The following is a 10501-nucleotide window of genomic DNA, read 5'->3' on the forward strand; positions in this document are numbered from 1 at the left end:
GTGAAAACCACTTGGGGTTTTAAAACTAAGGGCCATTTTAAGGTCTTAGCAGAAAACAGAACATGAGTAGCTGGAAAATGGTAAGTAAAATGGGATTGGAGATAACAAAGGCAAAATTTTGAAAAGATGAAATAGTGGGAAAGAAAGACGGAGCTTAGAGAAAGATACTGTGGGAGGTGGGATGCTGTGAAATGTCCTCTGGACATGATACAGCTGTTATGTATATCAACATGGCAGCTGTGGCTTCCTGGAACCCCCACTCTCACCCCAAACCATGGCATTAATAGAATGGTGTAATTGAGAATAAAAAGGTCACCTTGGCATGATGGGAGTAGAAGAGAATGTGGAGAAGAGAATGATGATACATATGTACATGTATGAAGAGAATGATGATACATATGTACATGTATGAAGAGAATGATGATACATTTGTACATGTATGAGAGAATGATGATACATATGTACATGTATGGAACTGTCAAAAGAGAAAGAAAGATAAAACAGATGGTCCACAGTACCATAACAACAAAAGCCAGGTGACCAGAAAGAAGAAGTTGAGGAAGTTAACAGTTGGGGCAGTGGCTCAGCCAGTAACGAATACTTACTTTGCAAGTATAAAGCTCTACGATTGATCCACAGCACCCATTAAAAGGCTGAGATGGTGACATGTGCTTGCAATCCTAGTGAGAGGGGTGGTAGTAGCAGACGGAAACAGGATGATCTTTGAAGCTCAATGGTCAGCAAGTTCTATTCTCAATGAGAGACCTAGAAGCTAAAGTGGAAAGCAATTGTACTCTATGCTGACCTCTGGACTCTACACATGCATATGCGCACGCACATGCACACACACACACACACACGCGCGCGCTCGCGCACACGCACATGCACATGCACATGAACACACATGCACACATACAGACATATGTATACATATATACATATGCAAACCAAAAATTAAAAAATAGTAAAGGTTAAATTCATATTGATCTGACTTATCTGGGTGAAAGTTCTTGGTTCAGGGTTGGCTGATGTGTAGTTGAGTGACAAAAAAAGTTGGTCCCCAGAGAGCCCAGTGCCATGCTTACCTTGCACATTTCTGACACAGGATGATTCCAGATCTTTTGCCTCCAGAATCTTTACACTTAAGCATGACCCTACTGTCTTAAAAAGGCCAGCGATTTAAATGCTGAATTCATATCTTTGCCTGATGAGAAGGTACAAGGTTGAGAGCCAGTGATGTTATCGTCAGCACTGTGGTGGAAGTGGCTCATGCAAAACCTCTAGAGTATGAATAGGAAATAAAGTCCTGTATCAGCAATGCCAAAGTTTAGACAGGTGGCAAGTCAAACTTTTCCACAGATACCGAGAAACTGCTGCATAGTGAGACCTAGGACCTCACCTAGTTCGTGGAGAACCAGAATGTGGGGGCTACAGCAAGAAATGTATCCATTCTACAAAGTCCCCCACAGGACAGAAAGCAACAGCAAAGATAACCGGATATCAACCATGTGACTGCCATCCTGCAGTAGCTCTGAATCAATGTCTCTTCATTCAGAGTCAACTCAAGTATCCGGCTGAGCACTCGCCTGAAGGCTAAGATGTTATTTAAGACTACACTATGTATACTATGGCATACAGAACCAGCTGCTGTTATATCCTGGGAAGATTTCCTGTCTTGTGTGTTCAATGGAGCATTTCCCAAAATTAGATGATGTTTTAACTTAAGCTTAAAGCACAAGTGTTTTTTTCTTTTTCTTCAAGAGAGACTTAGTGGCATTTCAAATATAAGGAATACAGGATATAGAGCATTGTGGGTCTCACACCCACCTTTCACAGTGGCCAAAACATGAGGGAGGTTTGCGTGGGGGTGAAGTTGGCAGCTACTGGACGCCTGTGGTGATGGGATCAGCATGGAATGGATGGCTAGGGTCAACAGTTATAACGAGGATGTACACAGAGCTTTGGATCCCTGTTCCTCATTGCCTAGCTTTGCCACGAGGCTTCACAGTGGAGGCGATGTTTGCACAGAATCTGAGGAAATGTTAGACGAGTGGGTGACTGCTGAGCAAATAAGAGGAGGTGAGGAAAACATTCTCAGTGAGAGTATGGCAGTGCCCTGAAAAGTCTCTGAGAAAGGAGTTTCTAGTACCCAGAAACGGTTATTTAAAGCTGGACGCACTTGGGTGGAAGCTTCTATCTGTCTCTTTCCTGAGCTAACTGAAAAGTCACATTGTTCTGCACTGCAAGGAGCCACTTCCGCCACCGTGCTGATGGCAACGTCACTGGGTCTCAACCCTGTACCTTCTCATCAGGAAAGTTAATGTGGGTCCCTCACAAGAAGGTGCCCTTGATGAGTTTTAAACCCCACGAGCTAATGTCACAGCCTTGTGGTCTGTGAAATCAGCTTCTTCTCTCATGTTTCTGTATATACAATTTAAGACTTTTCCTTTCTCCAGTCTCCCCTCCACCCCCTAAAAAAGAACAGCTTTCTTGTTTTTCACTCTGTACCAACCCAGAGTCCACTTTTTAGTTCCCAAGATGAGCAAGCAAACTGGGTGGGTATCTCACGTTTAACATCTGTCCTGAACCCCTGATGCCAACCATGTAGCTTCAATGCTATTCTTCTTACTTTCCTGACAGTACACCATAAGCCCGGAGATCAAGAGATTTGTCTAGCTACATATATCTTCTGTAATTGGAGAGTACAAAAAGGAAGAAATAGCCCACTGCATGCTACTCTAGATATAGGACCATGATCTGTTCCTTATCCAAATCATGTCCAAAAGTAAGTAAATACAATAAAATTAGGAAGAAATGAAAGAATGGAGGGGTGGGAGGGAGTGAATGAGGGAGAACGAGGGGAGGCTAAAATATCTTTCTTAGTAACTATTTTGTTGCTGACAAAAAGTGGGTTATCTTTTCATCTAGCGTCTGGCATCCAGTCCCTCATTGCAAGAAAGGCTGAGTGACAGTTAAGGAAGTATTCACACTATGCCTGTATTTGGGAAGTAGAGCCATGGATGCTGCTCCCCAGCTCACTTCCACCATGTTGCTCAGTCCTGGCCCTCCGCCTGTGTAATGGTGCTGCCCATATTTGCGATGCATTCCTACTTCAATTAACCCTGTCCAGGAAGTCCTTTACAGGAGTGTCTGGAGGCTATTTGACCATGATTGACCATCATCATAACAATCTCTGAGCCCAACTCATTTCTTCTACCATTTATCAGGATCAACCTCCTTCCTTTATTCAAAGTTCAGCCATATGTCTGTTCCATGCAGCATCTTTCTGATCCATAGGGTTAAACGGCTAGAACAGGACGGTTCTCCTCCCACTTCATGCTAAGAGAAAGAAGACTGAAATTATTGTCCACTGTAAAATCCTCCTGTCATCTGGTGTGACCTTGAGACACTGCTTGTGTTATTCAACCAGGGGTGGCATTAAAATAGTTATTAAGGCCGTCTTGATTCTAATCTGTGATGTTCTTCATGACTTCTGCATCCAGGGTACCTGCACCGCAGTCTGTCTTGCTATGGCAGAGCTAGCTAACAGCACGGAAGGCAACCCACACCTGTACTGCTTCAGGGAGGAGCAAGAGTAATGGGCAGAGAGAGTGGGGATAGGCTCACTGGAGTGTGGGTGACAGGGAACTGTTCAGCCCAGAGAATGCAGGAGGAAGCATCAAGATTAAAACATTTGTTCATTCCTGTGTCAAGGCAAAGGCTTGATTCTGTAGTCCACTCACTCCAGAAGTTCTAAAACATGGAGTCTCAAGGCCAGTAAGGTGATCATTATGTATGAACATACCTTAACAACCCACAGCAGTGGACACTAGAATACAAAGAAACTTGTTATGAAGATTCTCACGGAATATCATGTCCAATCACACTCAACTTGGGTCTACCAAGCTCTTTCTGAGGAAGATACTTGGGACAAATATCTGCTGGTTAATGCTTGATTATCCTTCTACTGGTCATAATTGGGGATATCCTGGAAGCTTCAGAGACATTCTATAAATCGTGGATTACTTTATGAATGTTAATTACCAATAAGAAGATATTTGCTCTGAGATGTGATGAAAATCAAATTGCTTAACATATTAATGCAGGCTAACACAGGCTTTATTATGACTGTAGTCTATGCTCCAGACATCTGGGGGACTCACTAACATACAATACCATGTCTGGTCATAACTTCACATCTTAACTGCCCATTACATTCTTGTTTATCAGAACTAACGTTCACATTATACCTATATTCCCTGAGTAATAAAGAACAGGTTATAATGTCTTCAGCTTCCACAAATGGATCTCTTGATAAAATACTGTTAACTCTGCTCTTCAAGATAATCCTGGCTCCTAATAACTTGGTGTGTATGCCAGCACCATAGGTTTTCTTTACTAAATCTTCTTACAAATTATCTAAACAAAGCACCAAGTCACAGATACCCCGATGCAAGACTAGAAAAGTCACACCTAGGAGAAGATGTTATTATATAATTTGCAATAACAAAGTAGAGGAGAAAGGTTGCCATGTACAATAGAGGAGACAACTTGAATAAAATGAAAGATGATACCCTGTTAACCAACTATCCTAAGTATTCTTTAATTGTGTCTAAAAGCAAAGTGTTCTATTAAGTAAAAAAATATTTATCAAAGTTTTGCGATATGATCCCATTTTTGCATGAACAGAACAGAACAGAACAAAACAACCTGAAAATTTATAAAACCAAGAAAGGTGGGGAGTCCAAAGTGCTCTATATTCTGTCCACTCTCCATATGATCCAGACATCACAAGATATGCATTCTCTCTTTATCATCAAGGCAAAAATAAATGTGAATTACTTATAATCACCTCGATTCAAATGTTCCAAAGTTTGTAGTCATTTTAATAATCATCTATCCTTCCATTCACTCCTCCCAGGAAAAGGATCCATCTCACTGCTTTGGTCTTATTTTTCCCACTATTTGGATGTACCTAGAACAGAGAGAAGGGGTCCAAGTTACAGGGGAGACAGGATGGTGCAAGGACTGTGGCTGTTCCTTGCATCACCCCCGGCTTTGCATTCACTGTTATTTGATGTACTACACAATATGCAGTTTCTTGTGCCTGGTCAGCAGCAGCCTAATGAGGAACCGCTGTGACATACTCAGGCTGAGCAAGGTATAATGTCACATCTGACTCAGACCCTGGGCTGGAATCCAAGAGACAGAAATACCAGGGAAAATATTGCTGTAGGGTGGGCTTGAAGATGGGGACTAGTTGGGATTTGAACAAAGTCCTTAGCCAGTTTTCTTCCCCAGGCTTCCTTGGTCCTGTGCTGGCATTTTCTTTGTCTTGAGGAGGGTAATGAAAGTTAAAGCATCTAAGATCCCTGGAAACCAGAAGATAAACCCATGTAAAGATGCCTCTCTTCATCTCTGTCCCAGGATGTCACTGATGCTGGATGTGGGGATCATCAGTGGATGTTCTGACGCTCAGGGAACTGCTCAGCTCCTGTTTTCACTCTATGTGTGAGTAGGAACAATGACTTCAGCTTTTCCTGCCCTTGGGGGTTCTTTTAAGCAACAAAAAGATAAAAGGCTGTAAAGGCATTAAACCATCTACTACTTACATGCATGGCCCATTATTTTCATAATCCAAGCTAGTTTCATGCAAAGACATTTCATTTTGGAGCAATCCAAGCCATCCCCTAAAATACCATTTCAACACAAATGCATCTTTGGAAGCCTTTGTGAAGGCTCCAATTAAGATTTTGATGTTTAAAAGAAATGCATTTCATCTCTCCCCACGTAAAAGTAATTTACTAACATCCTACATAAAGGATCCTTTTCATTTAAAAGAAGAAATCTTAATAATGGATGATTGCTTTATGAATATGAAAATTACATATCTGTTGCATAATCAGACATTTAATTGACACATCATTCCACTTCCCATGGAATATGTGGAACAGATTTGGAATTATATGACTGATTGTTCCCCTGATTCTTCTTGAAAATGAGAGGTCTATTATTTTGCTAAGGGTATAAGGAAATATTTCACTCAAATCTTCTCTGATTTATCAAGCACCTGTTATATGCATGCAAAAGGCTGTTATAGAATTCACACTGCTCAGGGAAGCATGCCTGCTACATTGAGGCTCAAAACTCAAGTGGGTCTGGGACAAATCATCAAAATTTTCGCTAGGTAAAAATATATAGCAAGGAAGTGTTTGCAGAAACAAACAAACAAACAAAACAGGGAAAGCACAACCAAATATTAAGGGTCAATTTTGGGCAAACACTTGAAACATAACTAATCCCCAACACAGTATTATCTGATGGGTAGCAATAGCTCCATGAAATGAAATTTTTAAACCACAACAAAAAAGCAGCTTGTCTCCCTGAACACAGGTTGTAGAAATCAAGAGAACACTGTACATTCAAATGTTTGCCACTATTTTATACGAAGCTGCCACTCCTGTGAATAATAATAATAATAATAATAATAATAATAATAATAATAATAATAATAAATCTCACAAGGTTCCTGGTAATAGCCTCAGAGTAATGAGACAGAAAGTATTCCAAGGGGACTGGAAGTGAAGAGGCCAGGTTTGAGCTGAAAGCCATAGGGTAGAGAGTGTTCCAGAAAGAAGCAGTAGCATGAAGAAAACTGGTGCACGCGTGTGTGTGTGTGTGTGTGTGTGTGTGTGTGTGTGTGTGTGTGTCCAGGGGTACTTGTGTACTATACAGATCCTTATCATGTTCAGTTTATACCCTAACCAAGAATGATCCAGGAGGAAAAGTGACAAGCATGTATGTGACAGTATTAGCAGTTCAGGAGGGCACAGACCTCATGTAATCGTATAGATTGTATTCATGGGGTGGGAAGCCATGCACAGGGAAATTTAACTTTTTCACATTCCTCCATTCACCCATCCATTTCCCCAATCAGTACAAATGTATTATTAAGTCCTGAGAAGATCCAGACACAGGGGAGTATAGGTTAAGAGAAAAACAGTCCTGGTGGCAGCCATGCATTCTGAGTTACAAAAACTATCCTTTCCACTTAAAAGCTATCTAAACTTCTACGGATCCTTCTTCCTGGAAAGTGAGTACAATAGTGGATGCATATGAAGTTGTTATAGAAGAATTTCGAACTAGGTAACCTTTAATCAAAACAGCACTCACCAAGATAATCTGTCCTCTCTGTAATTCCTTGTGTCAAAGATTCAATCTCATTGGACCCCAGAGGGAGGAAGGAGCTCTTATTTAGCTGTGTATTGAAGAATGGAAGAATGCTGGTGAAAATATTTAAAAATTAAATCTGCCCATGGATCTATCCTATACCTTGTATATCCCACTCAAATCCAATAGTGTGCTTAGGACACATCTCAGTCCCATAGCTAGACAGTGACCTAGGATATGTGGGTAGTGAACATAGGGCTTAATAAGTATGAACATCCACAGGTAATTTAAAAAAGAGAACATAATAGAAAAGAGGTCTGGCGGAGTTGGGAGTTCAGTGAATGTGATCAAAATTCATGTATGCTTAAAGAATAAAATATTAAAAAGAATTTTCAACTTACGTACATATATCTTTATCTTAACAAACAGAATCTTACATATAATAAATTCAGAGTTTGATTTATGAATATCACCCAAACGTAGAAAAGTATAATTTCCCTACATATTAGGACCTTCTGGAGTTATAGACACACCCAGAGTCTAAGCTTCCATTTTGACATTAAACAAAGACACAGAATACAACGATTTGAAGATTCCAGTATCAAAAATCAGCTCTCAGGGTAGGAACATAGTTTATTGGTAAAGTATGTGCTTGACATGCAAGGGGTCCTGGGTTCAGTCAGAAGCCCTAAAATTAAAAAAAAGTTCTAATGGCAGAAAATTCTTAATTTGGATTGAGTCCAAATAGACAAATGAGCATGAACAAAAACCCCCCTAAGGACCAAATTCATTATTTTTTAACCTAATAAAGAAGACTATATCCCATTACATCACTGGCAGTATTTTCTAGACATCCTGGATATAAGTCAAGTTCACAGATAGTCCGCTCAGTCTCAGCAAGTAATTTATTAGTTATTTATGGACCAAAGTCAAACAAAACACAAAACCAAGGAAAGGAAACTAAAACAGGAACAAAGTCACTAAAACTCCATTGCTTTTCAGAATTCACTTGTGTGTTCAATAGAGCGTAAGTGTCCCCATCTCTGCTAGTAATTTCCCTGCATCTGAAGGAAAAATCGAGAAGGCATCTAGCCACCTCAGGAAAAGACAAACCTAACTGTAAAAAAAGGACTTTTTTAAAGGTACTATATTTTCTCTTTTACAAATAAACAATGAGCATATTTTAGAATTTTATTGATTAATGAAGAAACTAGCAGTTTGGTAATAATTGAGAGGTGCTCAAAAAATTGATTAAAATTTTTTCTCAGTGTAGAATGTGGGAATGTCCTTGTATGTTCTATGGAGTTACCCTACAATTTTATAATAGAAGAGATTCAGAAGATGGTCATGAGAGAGAAGTGGGGGCAGGGTGAAAGAAGAAAAGAACTGAGGGAGGAGTCAGTAGAGGATGGATATGTGGCACATCTCCCCAAAGACCAGAAATGGCTCCTTGTCACCTCATTATCCCAGCTTTAGTTCTTTCACAGTACAAGTCCATGTTAAACAATTTCATGAGAGTCCAACACTGAAGTCCCAAATCCCTTAAGGTCAAGTGAAGTACCAGAACATACAAAAGAACCCGTTTCTAAGATACAGTGCTTATTCTTGGACATTCCTTCTAAAAATTATTTATAACTTTTCCTCCTTTAAAACAAACAAGGGACACCTGCGGATCCCGGCCCGCAGCAGCTCTCTGCTCCCAGACCCCGTGGGAAAGAGACCTCACCGCCTGGTCAGGTGGGCACTCCTGAGGCTGCAGAACGGAAGAGACCACCAACACTGCCCACCCCTGCCCACATCCCTGGCCCAAGAGGAAACTGTATAAGACCTCTGGGCTCCCGTGGGGGAGGGCCAAGGAGCGGCAGGACCCCTGCCTGAGACACCACCGGAACCTGAAGGAAACAGAACGGATAAACAGTTCTCTGCACCCAAATCCCATGGGAGGGAGAGCTAAACCTTCAGAGAGGCAAACAAGCCTGGGAAACCAGAAGAGACTGCTCTCTGCACACACATCTCAGACGCCAGAGGAAAACACCAAAGGCCATCTGGAACCCTGGTGCACTGAAGCTCCCAGAAGGGGCGGCACAGGTCTTCCTGGTTGCTGCCGCTGCAGAGAGCCCGTGGGCAGCACCCCGCGAGTGAACTTGAGCCTCGGGACCACAGGTAAGACCAACATGTATGCTGCAAGTGACCTGCCTGGTGAACTCAAGACACAGGCCCACAGGAACAGCTGAAGACCTGTACAGAGGAAAAACTACACGCACGAAAGCAGAACACTCTGTCCCCATAACTGGCTGAAAGAAAACAGGAAAACAGGTCTACAGCACTCCTGACACACAGGCTTATAGGGACAGTCTAGCCACTGTTAGAAATAGCAGAACAAAGTAACACTAGAGATAATCTGATGGCGAGAGGCAAGCACAGGAACCCAAGCAACAGAAACCAAGACTACATGGCATCATCGGAGCCCAATTCTCCCACCAAAACTAACATGGAATGTCCAAACACACCAGAAAAGCAAGATCTAGTTTCAAAATCATATTTGATCATGATGCTGGAGAACTTCAAGAAAGACATGAAGAACTCCCTTAGAGAAACACAGGAAAACATTAATAAACAAGTAGAAGCCTACAGAGAGGAATCGCAAAAATGCCTGAAAGAATTCCAGGAAAACATAAATAAACAAGTAGAAGCCCGTAGAGAGGAGACCCAAAAATCCCTGAAAGAATATCAGGAAATCATAAATAAACAAGTAGAAGCCCATAGAGAGGAGTCACAAAAATCCCTGAAAGAATTCCAGGAAAACACAATCAAACAGTTGAAGGAATTAAAAATGGAAATAGAAGCAATCAAGAAAGAACACATGGAAACAACCCTGGATATAGAAAACCAAAAGAAGAGACAAGGAGCTGTAGATACAAGCTTCACCAACAGAATACAAGAGATGGAAGAGAGAATCTCAGGAGCAGAAGATTCCATAGAAATCATTGACTCAACTGTCAAAGATAATGTAAAGCGGAAAAAGCTACTGGTCCAAAACATACAGAAAATCCAGGACTCAATGAGAAGATCAAACCTAAGGATAATAGGTATAGAAGAGAGTGAAGACTCCCAGCTCAAAGGACCAGTAAATATCTTCAACAAAATCATAGAAGAAAACTTCCCTAACCTAAAAAAAGAGATACCCATAGGCATACAAGAAGCCTACAGAACTCCAAATAGATTGGACCAAAAAGAAACACCTCCCGTCACATAATAGTCAAAACACCAAACGCACAAAATAAAGAAAGAATATTAAAAGCAGTAAGGGAAAAAGGTCAAGTAACATATA

This window comes from Rattus norvegicus, chromosome 7 (genome assembly GCF_021556685.1).
Source record: "Rattus norvegicus strain SHRSP/BbbUtx chromosome 7, alternate assembly SHRSP_T2T, whole genome shotgun sequence".
NCBI lineage: Eukaryota > Metazoa > Chordata > Mammalia > Rodentia > Muridae > Rattus > Rattus norvegicus.